Below are 12,770 nucleotides of genomic sequence, written 5' to 3' on the forward strand. Positions count from 1 at the left end.
CGCAGGTCATCATAGATGGCTTTGCCGCGATGGGATTCCCAAACTGCGGTGGGGCTATCGATGGGACTCACATCCCTATCCTGGGACCGGACCACCAGGCCAGCCAGTACATCAACAGAAAGGGCTACTTTTCAATGGTGCTGCAAGCACTGGTGGACCATCGGGGACGTTTTACAAACATCAACGTCGGATGGCCGGGCAAGGTTCATGACGCTCGCGTGTTCAGGAACTCTGGTCTGTTTAGACGGCTGCAGGAAGGTATTTACTTCCCAGACCACAAAATAACTCTTGGGGATGTGGAGATGCCTACAGTCATCCTCGGGGACCCAGCCTACCCGCTAATGCCCTGGCTCATGAAGCCCTATACTGGCGCCCTGGACACAGAAAAAGAACTGTTCAACTACCGTCTGAGCAAGTGCAGAATGGTGGTGGAGTGTGCTTTTGGCCGTCTCAAAGGGAGATGGAGAAGCTTACTCACTCGCTGTGATCTCAGTGAAACCAATATCCCCATTGTTATAGCAGCTTGCTGTGTGCTCCACAATCTCTGTGAGAGCAAGAGGGAGACCTTTATGGCGGGGTGGGAGGTAGAGGCAAATAGCCTGGCTGCTGATTACGTCCAGCCAGACAGCCGGGCGATTAGAAGATCCCAGCGGGACGCCCTGTGCATCCGGGAGGCTTTGAAAGCTATGTTCCTGAGTGAGCAGGGCAACCTGTGACTTTTCAGTTTGTGGACAGAAAAGCTGAACCTGCCCCCGTTTCTTTACCCAGTTCATTTTGACTATCCTCTCCAGTTACATACCCCCTTCACCTTCCCAAAAAATAAAATCAGTTCTATTTTGTTAATGAACACCGTTGTCTGTATTGCTGTTTTCGCGGGAATGTTTTAAACCGGGGACGCAGACTGTGGCGGGGGGCGGGTTTAGTGTTCTGATGCAAATGATGCTTCTAAACTCCCGGAATGACAGGCTCCGCACTGGTGCACTGGTTATTTCAATGGAGCCTGCCAGCACTCCTGGGGGGGACTGCGTGTATGTGTCGGCTATGTGACTTTCTGGCAGGGGGGGGGAGGGTTACAGATCCCCTGCTGCGTGGATCTGTGAGCCAGGATAAGGACCGCTGCATAAGATCTGTAACTGCCCTCCACCGCCACAAAGTCACAGAGCAACCCCCCCACCCCCCTAGAACATGAAAACCACCTCCAAGACTGACCAGGGTAACCAGTGACTGCACTGTGTATGTGTCCTGATGCTGGACCTGACCCCGCCTCTGTACCCTGCTAAAGGTGACTGTCCTGTCCAATTACCAAGCCCCTTCCCCCCCTTCAGACACACTCTCCTCCAAAAGAACAGGATGGAAACAGTAATGAACAGGAACAAATATTTTATTATGAACCACACATGAAACGTGGGGGGTGAATCTTGGACGGGGGCTTGTGTGAGGTGGGTAGGAAAGGACTTTTCAAATTTTGGGGAATGAGAGCCTTCTAGTGCTAGAGCAGTCTGCAGGGGTTGACTGAAAGTTTTAACGGCCCTTGCCGCCCCTCCTTCTTTGGACTTTGGGTGAGGGTGGTGTGGGACTTGGTGGCGGGGGAGGGCGGTTAGAGATAGACTGCAGCGGGGCTCTGTCCTCCTGCCTCCGGTCTTGCAGAACATCCACAAGGCGCCGGAGCGTGTCCGTTTGCTCCCTCATTAGTCCAAGCAGCTTTTCAGTAGCCTGTTGGTCCTCCTGACGCCACCTCTCCTCCCGTTCCATGACTGCTCGGTGCATTTGTGACAAGTTCTCCCTCCACTGTGTCTGCTGGGCTGCCTGGGCTCGGGAGCAGCCCATTAGTTCTGAGAACATGTCTTCACGCGTCTTCTTCTTCCTCCGCCTAATCTGCGCTAGCCTCTGGGAGTGTGCTGACAGGCTGGGTTGGGAGACAGTCGCAGATGTGTCTGTGTGAATTGTAAAAAGGGAGTGAATTCCTGAGACAGATAAATGAAATTGTACACAAAGAACCTAGTCTTTCTCTGTGAACAAGACCATGCACTGCACCTCTCACATGCGCACTCAGGACAAGGTCGAATTTTCGGCCCTCGCCTTCAGTGCCTGTGGACTTGCGGTGGTCTTGGAGTGATCTCAGAAGCGTGGCTGGAGACCTGAACTTCTGTAGCGGGCAATCATGGTAAGCCGTAGACTTGTGGCTGCTTAAAACTCTATTAGTAGCACTGGCCTCCTTTCACATTGAAAGCAATGCCAGTCTCTGCTGCCAGCAATCAGGACAGCATCAACTCTGCCCCTGTCCCACCCCCTTGCGGCTGTCCCAGGGAAAGATCCCTGTATGCTGCCCCTCTCCCTCCACCGCGTGGCTGTAAAGCAGTCTCAATACTAACATTCCCCTCCCTAATTCAAAGCAGGGCGTCATGAGCGACATCACCCTCCTGATGATCTCGGACACCCAGAAGGAACGCATGCTTAGGGAAAGCATGCAGAAACCAGGGCCGTATGCTGCCATGCTCTGCCGTGCGATGATCCCGGAGTACTTGATTGTGGCGTGGCGGGGACACGTGTGCTACCACGGAGGGCCCAGTAAGATCGCCCTACCCAGGAACCTGATAAACAGGCTGGAAATCTACCTCCATGAGACCTACGAGGAGTTCTCCTATGAGGATTTCTCATCAATCCCCGGCCATATTGACCGGATTTTCGCCTAGGTGCACTGGGACTATATAGTGGAGCGTCTTGGGCCGCAGAATCATGAAGTACCGGACATTGTAAAATTTTTTTAAAATACTTGGGACTAAATTGTGAAGAGCCTAAGGCAGAGAAATCATGAGAAACCCTTTGTTAGCATTGTAAATATTCCAGTTTTGTAGCAGATAATTTTTTACTTGTTTAAAGCACTTTGGTAAAAACACATTGTTAATATTATGAATATTCCCGTTCTGTTAAAAATAAATGTTTACATGTTTACAGCACTTACTGCTTGATCCTTCCCCTGATTCTGTGTCCGGGATAAGGGATGGGGACGGTTGGTAGGGGATCTCGGTAAGGGTGATGAAGAGCTCCTGGCTGTCGGGGAAATCAGCGGTGCCAGCGCTGTCGACTGCCTCGTCCTCCTCATCTCCTTCTTCATCTTCCCCGTCCGCTAACATGTCCGACGAGGAACCGGCCACGGACAATATCCCATCCTCAGAGTTCACGGTCACGGGTAGGGTAGTGGTGGCGGCCGCACCTAGGATGGAATGCAGTGCCTGGTAGAAACGGGATGTGTGTGGCTGGGATCCGGAGCGTCCGTTTGCCTCTTTGGTTTTTTGGTAGCCTTGTCTCAGCTCCTTGATTTTCACGCGGCACTGCGTTGCATCCCGGCTGTATCCTCTCTCTGCCATGGCTTTTGAGATCTTCTCGTAGATCTTTGCATTCCTTCTTTTGGAGCGCAGCTCTGAAAACACGGACTCATCGCCCCACACAGCGATGAGATCCAAGACTTCCCGATCAGTCCATGCTGGAGCCCTCTTTCTATTAGATTGAACGGCCATCTGTGCTGGAGAGCTCTGCATCGTTGCCACTGCTGCTGAGCTCGCCACGATGTCCAAACAGGAACTGAGATTCAAACTGCCCAGACAGGAAAATGAATTCAAATTTTCCCGGGGTGTGGCTAGTCAGAGCATCCGAGCTCGGACTGCTGTCCAGAGCGTCAACAGAGTGGTGCACTGTGAGATAGCTCCCGGAGCTATTAGCGTCGATTTCCATCCACACCTAGCCTAATTCGATATGGCCATTTCGAATTTAGCGCTACTCCTCTCGTTGGGGAGGAGTACAGAAGTCGAATTTAAGAGAGCTCTATGTCGATCTAAATAGCTTCGTGGTGTGGACGGGTGCAGGGTTAATTCGATGTAACGGCGCTAAATTTGACATAAAAGCCTAGTGTAGACCAGGCCTAGGGGTATAAGATTACAAGTTGATGTCATCTCTTAAATCAAGGTTGGATAGTTACAGGGTCATGTTAACACCTGTCTCTCGCTGGGCCTATATATTCCATCAAAATTAATACAACAGTAGATGGGGTGAAGATGAAGCCAAACTCATAAGGGAAAAAACTATCAATGTAGGTATACTTAACTCTACCTCAGCATGGGGGATGGACTACATGACCCCTTGAGGTCCCTTCCAGCTTAAACTTCTGTGATTTTATTTACACACTATGGAACAAATCCTCTGCTTGTGTAAACTATCATCACTCCATGGAAATCAGTACTGAAAATCTGGTTGTATATATTAAACCAGGGCTGGAAAATAATGACCAGAGACCTACTATCCAAAGAAATCAACTTACTACCCAGAGGTCAATACATAAAATGATATTAGCAAACAAAGAGACAAACTGATAATAATAAGCATGTTACAAATGTTTCGATAGACAGAGGGGGTAAGTTACCCCCAAGGCATCTGGATAAAGAACCTCCCAGGCACCTGGATAGCAGTGACAAAATCTAGACGAGAGAAAGAGGACCAGGGCCAAAACTCTGGGATCCTGAGATTCCTATCAGGGTACAGTTTCTGGGCACTGCTTAGGAATCCCACCTCTAGCTAGTAGGTTCCTGATAAATATATGAAGCCCCCTATTCCTCTCTGGGGTAGGAAGAGGGCGGGAGCTTTTCCTCTCTCTCTCTCTCTCTCCCCCCCGTCCCCATCCCCAAGCTAGAGCCTCCTGAATGTTTTGAATGTGTATGTGTGGGGACTGAGTATATGTGGGGAGATCCACTACTTCACCCTTTCCCCAGCCTTCTGTTTTACTACTTCCGCCCTGCCAGGTATACTGTAGCCTTTAGCAGAGGACCTTGTGGCAAAATTACTGGGAATAAAATAAAATAGCACTGACATTTAAAAAGTCCAATTTTGCTTTTTTACTTTTGTTAACCTTTGAAAATAGCAGCACTCTATTTGATAGTAAGTGCATGTGCATATACCACTCAGCTCCTATTCTCGTTTAATTATATAAAAATGTTTGTATTGGATTCCTGTGCTATTAGAGCAAGTTTGTATTGGATCTGGCTGATATATAATCAGCACTATGACTGTATAGCAGGGACAGAGCCAAGTGAGGAGACTATGAAGTGGGAACAATTGACTTAAATGCAAATACCAGGAAGGGAGGCAGACAGCAACATATATTAAAAAAAAGACATTAAGATGAGGCGAAGAAATGATGTTAAGGCGAATCTGAGTTGTTTCTAGGATGCTTGTCAAAGTCTAAAATGAATAACGAAAAACCAGGAATTATGGCTATTTTAACAACAAATGTCAATATTGGCCTATATTGTCATCTCAGTGCATAGGATTGCCACTGTAATGCAGCTATTTAAGAAATCCTTGCATATTGAAAACAGACTTTGTTCCATGGATAGGAAATCAGACCACCTATCTCAAAGTATTTCACGCCTCTCTCTCCAAACAGCTGTGCATACTGTATGCGGCACTCCCACAATAGGCTATGTAGAATGTTATCAATTTCCATTTCTTCTCTTTCCTCCAGACTTCTGCAATAATTTCCAAAATGTATCCCATGCACTGCTGGAGAAAGGCTAAGCTAGTGAAAGAGATGGCAAGCAGAACCCACAACTTTTTGGCTTGTTGAGACCCAAAACGAAGAGGAGAAAGATGACATTTTATTAAGAAACCAGAAGAAAGATCCGCATGATTGTCAGGGATGGTAAGATCACATTTAAAAGTGCCAAAAATCTAACCAGAACAGGATGTCAGGGTTACTGTAAAGGATTCACTTTTTTTCCATTTGTCCCGATAATCAGTCTCTGTGCCCCCTCCCCCTAAGTAAATGAAATCAATCAGCAGGGATTTCTGTAAAATACATAAAACAGTCATCTTCCAGACTCTACTAGAAGATAAATGATTCCAGACATTGGACTGCAGCCATTTTCCCACACATGCTACAATGTTTTGTCATCCATATTGGGCCATAATGTTGAGTGTTTTTTTTTCTTTTAAGTCTACAGCCAATGCTTCCACTACTGGCATGGAGCAGACAGTACATTAGAACTATTGCAACAAGTTATTTTTCTGTACAAATTGTAATAGAATTGTCGAATTCCAAATAAAGCAGCCTCCTAGGGTCTTGCTTGGAACTATCATGCACCTCTGCTATTGCTAATGTAACCTTATTATTCCAAATTGGAGCCTCAAAAACCTTTTGAAATTAGGCAGAGTACAACAAAACAGAAACCACCAAATTGAATGGAACACATACCTATAAATAGTGCAAGCCTTATTTGAAAGCGTGTCAACATCAAACAATAGAATGGCTTACAACATCATATACAATGCTTCATATCAAGGATGGAAGCTCTCAGAAACATATGACAAAAGGTGCTATGTAACGTGCATTTTAAAAAATATTCTAATTATTGTTTTTAAGCAAGTCCTCTGTAAACAGTAAAATATATTTTGTGAAGCACTATAGGATTTCTTCTGCTTTAAGAAATGTGAAACAACATTCTACTACCCTGAGTTAAATCAGGAATAATTTTCTGTGGACTTACTCCTGATTTTGCACCAATATAAATAAGGGCAGAATTTAGCTTAAGATGTTTATACATTGTGGTTCTAGTTAGTCTATAATTATTTGGGTGGGAACTCTCACCTCCTCTCCAACAATACTATTCTTACCTACCCCCTTCAGCTCACATCTGGGACCAAGCAAGCTTTTCATCAAAGATGTCTTTCAGAAAAATTACAAAATAATTCTTGTTCACTACAGGAGGTGCCCTTAAGTTAATTAAACAAAATCACTCTTCTGAAGTGGAGGATACTAGCAATTTGAAAGTTTGTTTGCAAGTTTTTTTTAAACAAGCCATCTCAAACAGATAAGCCTCTTAACATCTTTAAAGTAATTCAAACCTTTTAAGTAAAAGATAGGCTACAAAGGAGACAGGACTGTTTTCAAAGCTGAAAAGCTCCTCAAAACAGTGTTAACTGTTGTACTAAACACCCTTACTACAATATTTAAACTTACTGTCTACAAATATCCTTAGGCTTCACTGTACCTTTGAACCAAAATCATTTTCTTCTGTATTTCATTTTCTGGTTTCTTGAAACCTGCTTCTCAGATTCTGACAGATGGCTTCTCTGTCACTAAGTGCAGCTTCCTCCTCGTTATTTTGCCAGCTAATCCACGATGCTTAGCTGTTGTCTGTGGGGCTGTGCTCTACATCATTTCTCGTCTGCTCTGCTTGGTTTTAGGTTGGTTTCTAGTCCCGCCTCCTGCTCTTGAAGAAATGAAAACTCACAGCTGGATTTTCTATAAATCATCCCTTTTAACACTGGCTGTGCAACTATGGCAAATACTACAGGAAAAACCTGCTGCTCCATCTCAAACTTGAAAAACAATTCTTCATTTTAATGGTGTACACATGAAAGTCAATCATGTATTAAAATCACTAATACTGGAAAACAGTGGCCAGATCATTGTGACCTTCAAGGCTTAGGAACTAATTAATGTAGCACAGCACTCTGCTCTATTCCAGTGGGAGGATATGGCAAAATACATTGCTTCAGTGAATTGTATTATATAATAATCTGCTCAGAATCAGAGGCTGCCATTCTTAAGAGATAAATTTACACCTACAATGCAAAGTATTTTTGACAGCCATTATATTGGATATGCTCTTATTCCCTGCCACTAACAAGATAGATTAAACAAGAGGATATACTGTATATGCTGACAGCTCCAGCTGCAAGGAACCCTTACTATCATATTGACTCAGTGTGGGCAGAGACTCTCTTTACTTTTCTTGTGCAGCACTGAACACATTATCAGTGCTTAACAAATAATAGAATACAATATGTGCTAGCACTTAATTAGCACTACGGCCTATTTGCCAAAGGACAAAATAAATCAGCTCTTCAGTTCATATAGATACTCTAAAATGTCCCGCCAACTCCTGTCAAGAGACAGTGCTATTGAAACTAAAAATTACTGCAGAGACCTATGTTAGCCACCAGGTATAGTCTGCATCAGGAACTGCAGCAATTGTTTATGTAACCCACTGTCTGATGTACCCTATTTGCCCCCCACTCAGTTGGAATCAATGGTAGGTGAATTACCCACAAACAGCTATAGGTAGCCCTTTATCTCAAGTAGTAGCTGTCTATATATTACAATGTTGAAGGTTTGGCATTCAACCCTGCTTCTGGCCCTTGATGGATATTCCCACATTTCTATAGGTATTTTTAGTCTCTTTGAACATGATTGCGCAGATGGAAAATGAGGTCAGCCAGCACATTGGGACCAGTAAGCTCTCCACGAACCACCAGTAAGTGCTTCACATATCACAGTTTGGAAACCATTAAGCCTAGCACATACTGATCTTCTGGGAAGGCTTGGTAGAAAATGGGGAGACGACCCGTGCCTGCCAATAGTGGGGGGGGGAGGAGTGAGGGCAGCAGGCTTCAGCAGTGTTACTCCATGTGAGCATGCTCAGTACAAGCCAAGCAGCAAATCTAGGGGGGCACATAACCCTGCATGCCCCCATGCATCTTCTGATAGAGCTACTGCTTTGTCAATAGGCAGCCATAAGACAAGTGCTGAGGGCACTGGTCCAAGCAGCTGTGATTCAGATTTGAACTGCTGCAGCTATAGGACTCTCCTGTGGATGGACTGGCTGATCCATGCCAGTAACTTGATGGAGCAGTAGCTGCTCTGCATATATAGAAGAGAGGCAACACCATCCTTACCCCTCATTCACAGCTGTAAGGAAAAACCTTTTTAATCAACTTTCTAGGGCCATTGTGTGTGCAATAATTATCTGTCAAAACAAATGGGACTCTGATTAAAATTACTTGCTTGACCTTTAAAATGTACTTGAAGTTACATAAATGAGACCAATCAGTAGTAAATACCCATTTGAATAATATTTACAGAATTAAAAAGCGAATGTTAAAACAGAGCAGATTAAAGGCTTGTTCCCATACTGTGACATCCTCTGTATATACCCAGGACTGGGTACTAACCTTCAATTGAGAATGTTCTGAGCTTGCCTCCTCACCCACCAGTTCAAATCTGGCCTCTGTAAACCACATCATCTACTCAATGTAGCTGTCGTGATTAGGTGCAGTGTGAGAGGTGGCCTCTGAAATCCTATTCTTCACTAATTTATAATTCTAGAAAATGAGGACCCCAGGATTTTAAATGAAACTGGAACTTAACTGGCAGCTAGTGTCCAGAGCAGGACACTGGTATAATGTGCTTTGTTGGTCTGTTCTACCTAAAAGGCCAGCTGTGGTTTACGGGTTGTCCTCAGGATCAGTCCAAGGTAAAGCTCATGGCAATAGTTCAAGCTTGAGGTGATGAAGATGTGGCTCACTGAGACCAGGGCAGCAGCTAAGAAGGAAGAGGGCATCTCTTGCCAGCTGAAGATGAAACTCATTCCTGGCCACTGGAGTCCAGGAGAAGATATAAGTCCAGTAGGAAATAGAGGTTCTGTACCACCTTTACAGTACAAGGCAGATACTAGAGCTGGTTGAAATTTATCAGTCAAAAAATTTAGTGGTGGAAAAATGGGATTTCATTGAAAATGAAATTCTCCACAACAAGAGGTAATTTTGGATTATATTTCACTAGAAATTTTGAAACAAAACAAAACCTTTCATTTCAGTTTGCAAAAAACAATTTTTTTTCAAAATTTCAAATTTTTGTTGTTTCTTTTTGCCACTGAATGCAAAGAAATGAAAAATGTCTACGGTTTGGGGTCCTCCTCCTACATACACACAATTTACCCTTTCTTTTTTACCTTTTTCCACTCTGTAACTTTTCCAAATTTGGAGAAGTTTTGAAAAGTTAGAGTTGAAGAAGGGGGCAAAAAGGGGAGTTGGGAAATGGAGGCATCTTTCAGTCATTCTGTCGCATTCACGGGCAAAGAAGAAAAAAGGGAAGAAAGTAGGAGACAAAATCTGAAATTTCGAAAAAGTGTTTTGTTTTTTGAAAACTAGGTCGAAATGAAAATTTTGATTAAAATCAAACCAACATGTTTCAATATTTCAAAATTTACAGTCACAAGTAGAGATTATTGACTGAACATTGCTGAAAAATTTCACAGGAAAAAATGGGGTCTTTGGCTACCAGTCATAACAGACCTCCCTCCCCTTTACTGAGGGTAAAGGCCCCATCTCCCTGCCCACATCAACTAACAGCACTGTTGTGCCAGAAGGCTCTTGCGGGAGCTAGCTAGATTTTTTTTTTTAGTAACTCACAGTCTCAATGTCTGTGTAAAGTAGAACAACAGTACTATCTACATTAGATAAGGAGATATAAACTGGGATGCATTTGCGTTTTTGATATTATAAAATTTGTACTGTGAAGGATTAAAGTATGCACAACACATCCTTTGCCAAAATTCCACATTTTTTCAAGAAGACCTCTGTCGTTTTTGATTTCTTGTATTAATTTGTGCCTTTTAATTATTTGTCCTGGTGGAAAAAAAGAACCCATGTGGTTGGTTTTTTTTTGGCATATCTGTATGTCACATATTACCAGCCAATATAAATGTTTTCTAACTCTAAATTCAGCAGCTTGAATCTGGCATATGAAAGTTAAACGGTCTCTCTCTGCTTTACACACCATCCTTCAGAGCCACTGCTGCGAAGCCTGCATGATTGCTATAATACGAGAGACAAGACTGCAGGATTTGCAAACCCCTTCCATCAAAGACATCCAATACACAAAATGAGTCACTAAAACTGCAGAATGCAGTAAAACTGTAAGTAAACTCTATGGCAGCGATTCTCAAATGTGGCCACCGTGGCCACATGCGGCCACCAGGGGGCTTTTCTTGTGGCCACAGCCTTCTGGGTGGTTATTGGTGGGGGGGAGGAGGGGCACAAAGCAGTGGAGACAAAACCTGGAGGAGCAGGCAGCCAGTGAGTTTTCCACCTTCCCAGGGGCGTTGGGGTTGGGCTTCCGCCCTGGGGTGGCAGGCTCCAGCTATGGGGCTTTGGGCTCTGTTCCCCAAGCTCACTATCCCTTCCTCCCCCTGCTGCCTTCCCTAGTGCCCCATTGCCCCTGGCTCCTGCTGCCTCCATGCCCACCTCCCCATCCAGGGCTCAATTTGTCCCCGGGATTGCCACAGCTGAGTAAGTCTGCTGTGAAAAGTGATATTTGTGTTCGTTTAAAAAAAAAAAAGGCAACCAAAGAAGCAAAAGAAACAATAAGAAAAAAGACAAGAATGTGCAAAGCACCTTATTTGTGTTTCTATTCTGTTTAGATCCAATAAAGAATAGAGACAACTGTACATTATTTTTATTATTGAGTGTGCAAAAAATAGTCCTACATAAATAAATTACAATGACTTGGGCAGTTATATGTGTATATTTATTTGTTTTTCCTAAAGTTAATTAAGTATTTTAGGAAAAATGATCAGAGCGGCCACCAGCAAGAGTTGGTGGCCGCACTCTGAGGCCACCAAAACATTTGTTGTGAGAACCCCTGCTCTAGGGCCTAAAATATCACTTAAGGTATTTAAATTACATGAGCCTAGTTTAACATCAAGTTCAACTTGTAAATGTCAGAGCATAATAATTTGTGTAAGCCAATTCAAATGCTCTACAGAGCTCAGGGACAAGAACTCTTGGAAGTGTTGTATGATTCAAACATTTTTTAAAAGTACATATTCAAATGTTAATTTCTGGTTTGCTTAAGGGGATAAAAATGTCTTGCTCACAGCAAAAAGTTAATTGGGTGTCATGAAAATCAGTAATTAAAAACACCACAAACAATAATGGTCTGGAGTGCTAATTCCCTTCTGTACATAAAAGGCTTAAAAAGGATGTAATAAGGGAGAGAAGGAATTAAAAGTTCAGCATCAGCATCTGTCCTCAAGACACAATGCACTAAGGAGCTGGCATGGTATTGCAGTTGCCAAGAAACTGCATCTAGTAAAGTTATCTTTTCTATTGTGAGGAAAGTTGGAATTCAAGAGCCATATGCAAATGAAATGTATGATGACACCAATCATAAACCTAACTATGGCTTAAAACTTAAGCCTGATATATTATCATCATCAGTCATCCTAAAGCAATTAACAAACGATATGCAATTCTCTTCTTCTACCACTGAAGCGCAGCTGCCTCTGGTGTGAAACATGTCTGCTATTTACCACGTGCAGCAATGCTGCACAACAGTGTAGGATAGGAAGTTAAAAATAATGTATCCAAATTAAACTGCAAGGGAAATACAGGTAGTCAGAATGTAATTACCCCTACTCCTGCACAAAGTGCTATGGGACCTTTAATAGCCTGAAGTGGCTGTCCAATTGCAACACCTGTAGGAGCACAATACTCCCTAAACACCCCATTGGGCACTAGTTCAGAGCTACCTAGAAAAGTAGGTAGCCACCTAGGGAATTAGCAACAGCAGCACTTCATGTTTTCTTTGAGGTGCTTGCACCAAGTACTGCTATAGCCTGCTCTTGCGAAATCTGAGAAGATCATAGCCCATGGTGATATTTCCTCATTCTCCACCCTCAGGAGAACTACAGTTAATGATACATCATTGATTGTGCAATATCCCTAAACACCGATTTTTAACAGTAGCTTCTTGCTGCCTCAGGCTGTAATTATTTGATATTATTTATCTAATGAGTCTACTCTATTCTGGAGTATTTTGTACTAATAAATATATAAATAAATATGGCATTGCCTTATCCAGTCAAGAGCTCCAGAACTTATGGTATATTAAAACAAACATTTAAATGTTTTTGTCATACATTTCCTTAAAAAGT

The 12,770-nt window shown here is 43.4% G+C and overlaps 1 protein-coding gene across 3 annotated transcripts in view; it reads right to left on the reverse strand.

Moving 5' to 3' along the window:
- LOC112103157 (stAR-related lipid transfer protein 13) overlaps nucleotides 1-12,770 on the reverse strand; it is a 208,930-nt gene that overhangs the window by 96,943 nt on the left and 99,217 nt on the right. The window contains exon 1 of one of the 3 annotated variants that reach the window (XM_026653533.1): nucleotides 7,041-7,052. The exons of the other annotated variants lie outside the window; for them this stretch is intronic. The gene's annotated coding sequence lies outside the window, so the exon portion shown is untranslated. Of the gene's footprint in view, nucleotides 1-7,040; nucleotides 7,053-12,770 lie in introns of those variants that run through there. 3 annotated transcript variants of the gene reach the window in all.

This window comes from Terrapene carolina, unplaced genomic scaffold (genome assembly GCF_002925995.2).
Source record: "Terrapene carolina triunguis isolate 2854851 unplaced genomic scaffold, T_m_triunguis-2.0 Scaffold139, whole genome shotgun sequence".
Taxonomy (NCBI): Eukaryota; Metazoa; Chordata; order Testudines; family Emydidae; genus Terrapene; species Terrapene triunguis.